This window comes from Mizuhopecten yessoensis, unplaced genomic scaffold (genome assembly GCF_002113885.1).
Source record: "Mizuhopecten yessoensis strain PY_sf001 unplaced genomic scaffold, ASM211388v2 scaffold10529, whole genome shotgun sequence".
Classification (NCBI taxonomy): Eukaryota; Metazoa; Mollusca; class Bivalvia; order Pectinida; family Pectinidae; genus Mizuhopecten; species Mizuhopecten yessoensis.
In genome coordinates, this window is record NW_018408592.1 from 1,138,975 (window position 1) to 1,151,180 (window position 12,206).

Sequence of the window (12,206 nt, forward strand, 5' to 3'; positions counted from 1 at the left end):
ATCAAATGTCGTAGGAAAATGAGTTATAGTGTACAAAGTCCCGTGGTCGTGGACCAAACGCTGCATTCTGCACTCTAGTCAAAAACATGCACAGGCATTTGATGATTTGTTTCTGTCAATCAAAATGATCCTTACAATAAGAGTTCAAACCCTACTCGTATAAAACTGATATTTTATATGAGAAGGGTGCAACTTCTTGTTGTCAGGACCATTTTCATTGACAGGAACAAAATGGTATTTTATATGAGCAGAATCTGACATCTTATTGTCGGGACCATTTCAATTGACATAAAAAATGCCTGTGAAAACACAGTATCATATATATTATTATGAATTAATTTTATAAGTTGTGTTGTTGACAAATCTTTTTATTTTTCAGCTTTGAATTTGGTATTGTGGATGAGGATCAGCTAGATCTGCTGGAAGAACAGTTCAATGAATGTAGAATGTAACTTTTACATCATTAAAATATTTAAGTTATAATTTAATATCTATTTTTCTTATATTTGTTGCGAAAAATGCCGTCGCGCACTATGACCCTCTTTTTAATTTTCAAAAGAGGGTCATAACCCTCTTTCAGTATGTCCAGGGTTGGCAGGTATGTAAGGAATGTCTTGACTTGAAAGTAAACAAGGAGAAGGAAGTTTCATCTGGTCTGAGTTGTATTATATAATAATTTCTTAAAATATATATATATTGATGTACCTGAAATTCTGTTTCAGAAACAAGCACATTATTATTATTATTATTGTGCCAAGTATATAATTAGTATGTACATTTTAATAACCCGTTAATCCCTGCCATTCATTATCTCTAACATCAGGAATAAAACATAAAATAAAATCTTCTTTCATGTGTGGAACAATAAACCTACCCCAACATATATACTAGATGTAACAGGAAGCAGTGACTCCATGGCTGCCCCCACACTAATACTATCGAAACAAGGCATCACAAATGATACAAATCCCCTCGCATTCACACATTGTGACATATGTAAGAGGAAATGAAGTCGGTGGAGTGATGGCAAACTTATTTAAATATTAACAGTGACCTTGACCTTCAACGTAGAAACCCGAAACGTGAACTTGTTCAAGGCATTGCCATTCCAAACACTTGTATGAGGTTTCATGAAATTCCATTGAGGAAAAATATTAAAAGTGACCTTCAGCTTTAATGTAGTAACCTGAACCACAAACTTGTTTAAGGTATTGTCATAACAAACACCCTTTCAGTTTCATGAAATTGCGTTCATTAATGAAGTCGCTAAAGTGACGGCAAAGTTTTTTCTAAAAACAGTAACAGTGACCTTGACCTTCAACGTAGAAACTTAAAACACAAAAATGTTCAAGGCATTGCTATACCAAACACTTGTTTGAAGTTTAATGAAATTCCATTGAGGAATATAAGTCACTTGAGCGATGACAATGTTTTTCTAAAAATATCAACAGTGACCTTGACCTTCAACAGAGAAAGTCAAAATGCAAGCTTGATTAAGGTATTGTAATACTTAACACTTGTATGAAGTTTCAAGAAATTCCTTCGAGGAATGAAGCCAAAAGAGCCATGACAAGAGTGTAACATACCTACATACATACGTCATACTGGGGGAACTCTATATCCCCTCGAACTTTCGTTGCGAGGGAATGTTAAAGCTGAAAATGTTATACTTGTCATCCAAGTAATAATATACCAAGTTGGTCACAACTAGAGACTGATGTACAATCTACCACAGAGCTTTGGTCAGTTACACAGACTGTTGGACAATCTACTACAGACCTTTGGTCAGTTACACAGACTGTTGGACAATCTACTACAGACCTTTAATCAGTTACGCAGACTGATAGACAATCTACTATAGACCTTTGGTCAGTTACACAGACTGTTGGACAATCTACTACAGACCTTTGGTCAGTTACACAGACTGTTGGACTTGGTCAGTTACACAGACTGTTGGACTTGGTCAGTTACACAGACTGTTGGACTTGGTCAGTTACACAGACTGTTGGACAGTTTACTACAGACCTTTGGTCAGCTATCACATCCTGGTGCACAGTCTACCACAGACCTTTGTTCAGCTATCACAGACTGATGCACAGTCTACCACAGACCTTTGGTCAGCTATCACAGACTGTTGGCCAATCTACTACAGACCTTTGGTCAGTTACACAGACTGATGGACAGTCTACCATAGACCTTTGGTCAGCTATCAGACTGATGGACAATCTACTACAGACCTTTGGTCAGTTACACAGACTGATGGACAATCTACTACAGACCTTTGGTCAGCTACACAGAATGATTGACAATCTACTATAGACCTTTGGTCAGTTACACAGACTGATGGACAATCTACTACAGACCTTTGGTCAGCTATCACAGACTGATGCACAGTCTACCACAGACCTTTGGTCAGTTACACAGACTGATGGACAATCTTCTACAGACCTTTGGTTCTAAGCAGCTATCACAGACTGATGGACAATCTACTACAGACCTTTGGTCAGCTATCACATCCTGGTGCACAGTCTACTACAGACCTTTGGTCAGCTATCATATCCTGGTGCACAGTCTACTACAGACCTTTGGTCAGCTACCCAGACTGATGGACAATCTACTACAGATCTGTGGTCAGCTACACAGACTGATGGACAGTCTACTACAGACCTTTGGTTAGCAGCTATCACAGACTGATGGACAATCTACTACAGGCCTTTGGTTAGCAGCTACCACAGACTGATGGACAATCTACCACAGACTTTTGGTCAGTTACACAGACTGATGGACAGTTAACTACAGACCTTTGGTCAGTTACACAGAATGATGGACTATCTACTACAGACCTTTGGTCAGCTATCACATCCTGGTGCACAGTCTACTACAGCCCTTTGGTCAGCTATCACAGACTGTTGGACAATCTACTACAGACCTTTGGTCAGCTATCACATCCTGGTGCACAGTGTACTACAGACCTTTGGTCAGCTATACAGACCTTTGGTCAGCTATACAGACTGTTGGACAGTCTACTACAGTCCTTTGGTCAGCTATCACAGACTGATGCACAGTCTACTACAGACCTTTGGTCAGCTATCACATCCTGGTGCACAGTGTACTACAGACCTTTGGTCAGCTATACAGACTGTTGGACAGTCTACTACAGTCCTTTGGTCAGCTATCACAGACTGATGCACAGTCTACTACAGACCTTTGGTCAGCTACACAGAATGATTGACAATCTACTATAGACCTTTGGTCAGTTACACAGACTGTTGGACAATCTACCACAGACCTTTGGTCAGTTACACAGACTGTTGGACAGTCTACTACTGACCTTTGGTCAGTTACACAGACTGTTGGACAATCTACCACAGACCTTTGGTCAGTTACACAGACTGTTGGACAATCTACTACAGACCTTTGGTCAGCTATCACATCCTGGTGCACAGTCTACTACAGACCTTTGGTCAGCTATACAGACTGTTGCACAGTCTACTACAGACCTTTGGTCAGCTACACAGACTGTTGGACAATCTACTACAGACCTTTGGTCAGCTATACAGACTGTTGCACAGTCTACTACTGACCTTTGGTCAGCTCCACAGACTGATGGACAATCTACTACAGACCTTTGGTCAGCTATACAGACTGTTGGACAGTCTACTACAGACCTTTGGTCAGCTATCACAGACTGATGGACTATCTACTACAGACCTTTGGTCAGCTATCACATCCTGGTGCACAGTCTACTACAGACCTTTGGTCAGCTATACAGACTGTTGCACAGTCTACTACAGACCTTTGGTCAGCTACACAGACTGTTGGACAGTCTACTACAGACCTTTGGTCAGCTACACAGACTGTTGGACAGTCTACTACTGACCTTTGGTCAGCTACACAGACTGATGGACAATCTACTACAGACCTTTGGTCAGTTATACAGACTGTTGCACAGTCTACCACAGACCTTTGGTCATCTACACAGACTGTTGGACAGTCTACTACAGACCTTTGGTCAGTTACACAGACTGTTGGACAGTTTACTACAGACCTTTGGTCAGCTATCACATCCTGGTGCCCAGTCTACCACAGACCTTTGGTAAGTTACACAGACTGTTGCACAGTCTACCACAGACCTTTGGTCAGCTATCACATCCTGGTGCACAGTCTACCACAGACCTTTGGTCAGTTACACAGACTGTTGGACAGTTTACTACAGACCTTTGGTCAGCTACACAGACTGATGCACAGTCTACTACAGACTTTTGGTCAGCTACACAGACTGTTGGACAGTCTACTACAGACCTTTGCTCAGCTACACAGACTGATGCACAGTCTACTACAGACCTTTGGTCAGCTACACAGACTGATGCACAGTCTACCACAGACTTTTGGTCAGCTATCACAGACTGTTGGACTATCTAGTACAGACCTTTGGTCAGCTATCACAGACTGATGGACTATCTACTACAGACCTTTGGTTATCTACACAGACTGTTGCACAGTCTACCACAGACCTTTGGTCAGTTACNTGATGGACTGGACATCATCAGCTACTAGTAATAAAGTCTGATACTCATTGTATACGAGTAATTTATGAAGGTCATTGAGCAAAATGTTTATCACATACCCCTCAGGCTAAAGACTAGCTCTTAACAAGACCAGGTCAAAGTTCATTAGGTATAGGCGAAAAAAAATGTTGTGTATTCTGTATATTTCTTATTTATTTATGTAGCGATGCAGACAGAAAAAAGACCGACATTTTCTTCATTCAATCAAATTACTAAGAAAAACATAATGCAGCAAACTCATGAAATACATTCCCTAAGAACCATTTTCTACAGTTTACTACATTTCAACACACCGACAACATCCCCGGTCAAATCCCTGTTCCTAGTTCAGACTAATGTTACAAGGTCAATTTCCAGCCATCTCAATAAAGACACCATTATGCAAATCGATTCCAGGAAAGAAATGATTGAATCTGATAGCAAAAAATAATAGACTTATGCTAATTGAACATTCAGGAAGAGCTATCAATAAAGAGGCGCTAATAAATAGTCATATCAACATGGCCGCCGCTAATTCAAACAGATAATACAGGTTAACATATAAACTAGGGAAGCATGATCACAAAGGACAAAGATTTCCCATTTGGCTTTTATTGATGAGACAGAACTTGGTTACCATGGAGATGGCAGAAGTTATCAATTAAATATATCTGTTGTCAGAATAGGTAAAGATTATAATTCAGTACTTTTCCTTTACAAACACTGTCAGGAGGACAGCGTGTGACATCTGATAACGGACATGGAAATGTCTTACAATATGCAGCATATCAGACAGACTCCACCAAGTGATGACAGGTTTGATCGTGAATAGGCGTAATATCGATGTCAAAGACCTGTCTAAGTACAAGTACAAGGGCAAGAATACCAACAGGACAGTGTTCAGTGACATGTACGAATTGTCTGCTAGTGGAATTAAGGCTTTATACAAAGACCTGTCTAAGTACAAGGGCAAGGGCAAGAATACCAACAGGACAGTGTTCAGTGACATGTACGAATTGTCTGCTAGTGGAATTAAGGCTTTATACGAAGACCTGCCGTTAACGCGGAAGTGGATTAGACACAGCTAGAAATGACATGTACTCCAGGGAATACCAAATTTCAAACACAAAACGGCTACAATACGCCGCCACAAGTAAGCTAACCTCACTGTAGGCATCGGTGGTGAGTGACATTTCAAAGCTGATTGTATCTTTCCATCTCGATGTCTTTTGATGTTAAACCTCCTGGGGACTTTTACACCATCAAAGTTTAAGACAAATTTGAGATATAATTGATCTTCGTCTGAAACAGGTGGTCAATTGATTCTACCAGCTAACAAAAGCTTGCACCGACATCTAAACCACAAAGATTCCACCAATAAACTCAGCTTACTTCTACAGCTAAAAACAACAAAAATGGTATGCTACGCTTCCGACTTCCTCCACCCCACTTAAAGCTAACTTAATAAGGTAAATTAACATCTATAATTAGCAATCATAACAAAGATAAATATCTGATAGCCATTGCAAAATTACATTTATTCATTTTTAGCATAAAAAAAAAAGTTCCAAAGTGCTCGGAAAAAGTGTGATTCAAATATTTAAAAACCTTACCAAAGCATGTGCATGCTTTGTAAAGGAGACGATAAAATGTAGCTTTAAATCAATGGAAATAAAAGGTAATGATCACGAAAATTCAAATACATTGAAATTTTACATACAGCAACGGAAATTGAGAGCATGTTTCACAGGCTTGGTAGTAAAGACTCGGAATACCCAGCATGATATTGTCTATCTGGAATCCACAAAGCAATTTTCAAAGTTGAAGCAGGAAATTGGAGAATGCACTTGAGTTCAAATTACTTGGCATGTGTGTTTTTTCCAATTTGTCTTTTTAGAATTAAGTCATATTTATAGAAATGAAGTGGGGACGACCCAGCATATTCGCAGCATCAAGATACCTCAAAACATTAATAAATATTACTCAGCATCAAGTCGTATTTACTTTGAAACAAAAGTCAATTTGTTTTAAATGATTTTTTTTTTTTATCAACAAATGCAAGCATCTTGAACATGAATACCAGGCTTCATCAATCAAAATGATATGCTTTTTATCAAACAAGATCTTAAGGCAAATGCTATTTGGAGTACATTGTAATACAGAATATTAATGATAAAGCGAAAACATATATATTTTAATGAAACACTCTTGGAAATAAGCACCTTGTTTATAGAACTGGTTTTGAACGTTGTTGACTTCTCCCTCGCTTGTACTCTCAGTGACAAAATAGTTTTTTGAAAACTGTTTACATTATCCCTTAAATGTATTGCTTTAGTTAAAGAGTTGGTTCTCAATGTTCCCCTGATCCATTGAACAGGTACAGAATAGGTTCTCTTGAACAGTTACATAATAGGTTCTCTTGAACAGTTACAGAATAGGTTCTCTTGAACAGTTACAGAATAGTTTTTTGAAAGGTTGTTCACCTCATCCCTTGAACAGTTATAGAGTTGGTTTTTTGAAAGATTGTTCACCTTATCCCTTGAACAGTTACAGAATTGTTTTTTGAAAGGTTGTTCACCTTATCCATTTAACAGTTACAGAATTGTTTTTTGAAAGGTTGTTCACCTTATCAATTGAACAGTTACAGAATTGTTTTTTGAAAGGTTGTTCACCTTATCAATTGAACAGTTACAGAATTGTTTTTTTTAAGTTTGTTCACCTTATCACTTGAGCAGTTACGGAATTGGTTTTTTTTAAATTCACCTTATCCATTGAACAATTACAGAATAGTTTTTTGAAAGGTTGTTCACCTTATCCATTGAACAGTTACAGAATTGTTTTATTGAGAGGTTGTTCACCTTCTCCATTGAACAGTTACAGAATTGGTTTTCAAAGTTTGTTAATATTATATTTGAATTAAGGTATAGAATTGGTTCTCAAATGTATCTTCCTCTTGAATGTAACTTTAGTCAACCTACAGGTTTTGAAAGGTTTTTGACTTTCCTCTGGAATTTAATTTTGTTATGTAATTGGTTTTGGAATGTTGTTCACAAATTCCTGTTAAAAATACCTGTGTTATAGGCTGGAATTCACGGTAAGAGGTTTTTCCCTTTCTTGTGGAATACATATTTGTGATAAAATTTGGTTTCTATGCTACAGAATTTACAGATTTCAAAGTCAGATTTGATAATGGAAAGGCTCTGTTTGCATAACGTGGTATAATTTACGAAATCTTTTGACATTAGAATCTTTTACAATTTTTGTTACTTTCCTTTCTGTCACAAAATCAATATTTTTCCTGTTGTTTCTGGTAAACCTGATAAATTTCAGACAGCCTTGAAACCTAAATAAATTGTTTTCAACCATAAAAATAGGAGTCACAGATTTTAATAAGAAGCAACTATATCCTGGAAGCCTAAATCGAAATGTTCTGTACCATGAAATTTGCAAAATTTCTTACATCACCTCATTTCTGATTACTGTATTATAGGTAATACAATTTCAGATCTACACTCAAATCAGGTAGTAAATTTTACACATTACAATTTGCAAAAAGCAAATTCAAAATCATAAGCTACAACACCATTCATGGTCACATGACCAAAGTAAATTCAATTGCTCGTAATGACATCAGTTTTACAGATTGTATCATCAATCAGGTGTACATAATATACAATTAAGTGTTCAATTTCTAGGTGATTGAAACAGTTCTAATGGAATAAGACAAGGTATTCCGAAACTCTTCCCCCCCCCCCCAAAAAATGTATCCAAGAAGACAATTTTTGTAGTGATCCTGACATACAGCTATTACCAGTTACAAATCTGATAAATTGATAAATGCTGATGTGCAAAATACTGCACTACACAAATAAGGCTACTGTTAACTACTAACCAAACAGAGGGGACTTACCGTTCTGGTCGACACCAAGACCCTCGTGTTTACCAGCCGCCACAAAGGTGTTTATCCATTATAAGTTGTAACAAACCAGGCTGGCCCTGTACTAGAAGGATGTCAACCCTACTATATTCTATTTGGAATGAGATCTAGGAAATTAATTCCAATCAATACCAAATACTCCTGGTCTTCCTATATATGCATATTTCCATCTGCCGACTTCACTCATCACAAAGCTTGTCCAGTGACTGAACTCCAATAGGTTATCAGGGATGAACCAGGTGAAAACAGACGTTCCTGGTGAAATACATAACCCAACATACAACCAGTATAAAGACAGTTGTCACGGTAATAAAAAAGGCTGGACATACATCTCATCCGGTTCGGACAAGACAAAGATAATCCTCCCAGCGATAAATGTCGCATCATTTATATATTCAGCAGAACTTCAATATATTGTCACATCATTTCATATACTATATCACCTAATGTCAATGTTTTTCAATATCACAATGTAGCATCATTTATACATTCAGTAGAACTTCAATACAAGAGGTCCATTGGACCTGTATCGCTCACCTGGTTTTATATTTAAGTCATTACGACTGAATGCATTAGTACATCTTTATATGAAATTTCCTCAAATCCAGACAAGATCTATGTTCTAACCCAACTGGGACCACAATATCTGACTTTCAACTAATCAGGGGGCTCCATTGAGTTGCCATATTAACAGATATTTTGTCATATTACAGGGTGTATTTAGACAATACTTTAATTTTCATTCAACTATAAGCTTTTATAAACCTAAAAACCAATTTTTAACAAATTTATAAAATTTACACCATAGAATATGATAATCTAGCTGTACCATTTCTTGGACCACAGGGGTCAAATCAACTTCATTCAATTAAGAAATATTTGCAGGCAATTAGGGGATATTAGCGTCTTAAAGCAAAATATTAGATAATTTTCCTCTTTGAGGCCCTGTCTTCCTAGCCCCAGGGGTCGAACCAGTCTCATTTATTAAGGAAATGATTGCCCTCCCCCAATGAAGTTTCAGAGCAAATTTGGTTGAAATCTTCTCTGGCGTTTAGGAGGAGATGCGTTTTAAAGCAAATATAGCTAAGTTCCCCTTCAGGGCCCCGCCCCCCCTGGCCTCAGGGGTCGAACCAACCTCATTTATTAAGGAAATGATTGCCCTCCCCTAGTGATGCTTCAGACTTTAATTGGTTGAAATCCTCTCTGGTGTTTAGGATGAGATGCGTTTTAAAGCAAATTTAACTAAGTTCCCCTTCAGGGCCCCGCCCCCCTGGCTCCAGGGGTCGAACCAACCTCATTTATTTAAGAAATGATTGCCCTCCCCTAGTGATGCTTCAGACTAAATTTGGTTGAAATTCTCACTGGCGTTAAGTAGGAGATGCGTTTTAAAGCAAATTTAGCTAAGTTCCTCTTCAAGGCCCCGCCCCCCTGGCCTCAGGGGTCGAACCAACCTCATCTATTTCAGAAATGATTGCCCTCCCCTAGTGATGCTTCAGACTGAATTTAGTTGAAATCCTCTCTGGCGTTTAGGAGGAGATGCGTTTTAAAGCAAATACAGGTAAGTTCCCCTTCAGGGCCCCGCCCCCCTGGCCCCAGGGGTCAAACCAACCTCATTTATTTAAGAAATGATTGCCCTCCCCTAGTGATGCTTCAGACTAAATTTGGTTGAAATCCTCATTAGCATTAAGTAGAAGATGCGTTTTAAAGCAAATTTAGCTAAGTTCCGCTTCAGGGCCCCGCCCCCCTGGCCCCAGGGGTCAAACCAATCTCATTTATTTAAGAAATGATTGTCCTCCCCTAATGATGCTTCAGACTGAATTTAGTTGAAATCCTCTCTGGCGTTAAGTAGGAGATGCGTTTTAAAGTTGACAACGAACGACAACGACGGACGACGGAAGCTGCGCCACGGCATAATATATATTCAGTAGAACTTCAATATAATGCCAATCATTTAAATTACTATATCACCTAATGACAATGTTTTTCAATATCATAATGTTGCATCATTTAAATATTCATTAGAACTTTAATATAATGCCAATCATTTTATATACTAAATCACCTAATGTCAATGTTTTTCAATATCATAATGTCGCATCATTTATATATTCATTAGAACTTCAATATAATGCCAATCATTTAATATACTATATCACCTAATGTCAATGTTTTTCAATATCACAATGTAGCATCATTTATATATTCATTAGAACTTCAATAGAATGCCAATCATTTAATATACTATCCCACCTAAAGTCAATGTTTTTCAGTATCATATTTCTGAAGAATTTCTTTATATAAGTGGTGACAGGAACCAGATATTCAAAATTTGTACAGTGGAACCCAACTTATTATGATATTGGTTATAATGATAAAGCGTTCATTATGATATTCTTTCCGTGTACCAATTTTCTTCTTCTTTAACTAATCAAAAAATTATCGTTTATAATCGTCAAAGGTGGGACCCCGCTTATTATGATATTTTTTCCTGTCGTGAATGGATTTTATAAGGTAAAAACTCAGGTAAATTGTCCGTGTGAAACACCCAGACATTGAAGCAATAGGTCCGGCTAACTGTACAATTTAGTCTTAACAAAACATGTGGTGCAGTTAGTTGCTATCTAAAACACACTGTAGGACTGTGTATCAGATTGAAATGATAAGGCCTACCGACATTTTCTAACACAAATTCCGATAAGAAAACAAGCATGCCTTTCACAAATATTCACGATTACCTTGACACGTCATGTGAGAAAACCATGACGAANCTTATCACTGCCATAAAACATGCTTAAAATTATTTAAGCTTCAACTTTTGATATACATCAAAAATTACAAAAAAAAATACATAAAGATACCACATACATTTGTATATATATAATAAAAACTGAACTCAGATTTAACGTTAAAACAAGCTTTTGTATTCTGATGTTTCACATATTTTTTAGATTATTTTGTTATTTTTTTCTTACTGAAATTGGAAAAAATAGAATTTTTAAAGGTGTGAAGGTTTCATAATTTTAAAGCAATTACCATGCCACTTTCGTTGTTTTGGCTGTATATATAACGGGGTTATCTTTTCAATAAGAGGGCATGGCAGCCATCTTGGATTATGAGATTCAGATAATATGTCCTTATTTACTGTTTCGAATGAACTTTCCACTAATGATTATCAAAATCATTCCAATAGAACAAAAGTAACAGGCAGACATGTGGTGGCCAAACAGAACTAGAAATATGTTCAACATGATGGCACCATCGTCAGAGAGGGGGAGGGGGGAAGGAGGAGGGGGAGGACAAAAAAAGCAACACCTTAGTCATTGTCTTACTTCTTCATAACCAGGAGCCAATTAAGTTGATTTTGTTCACAGCAGAAGCATTTCTTCGTCCTACTATCTCAGAGTGAATCTGCAGTCTCTAATAACTGCTCGAGAGATCTTGATTTTCATGGCCTGGAAGTGTTTGTGGCTATACGTTATCTGTTTATTTATTGTTTCTATTTTCTGATGATTTGCTCTGCAACACTTCATTGATCATTCCCTGTCTCCTATGACCTTGAGACATTTCAACTGTATAAGAGGTTGAGCTGACAGTTTACGATCAACTTCACTGCATAAACCATTTGGTATTCACCATATGGAAGCTTGGCTGTGTATACACAAGACAACAGAGCCATTTCCTGCATGTGGTGCCACCATAAACGGCAGCAATAAACAGACTGG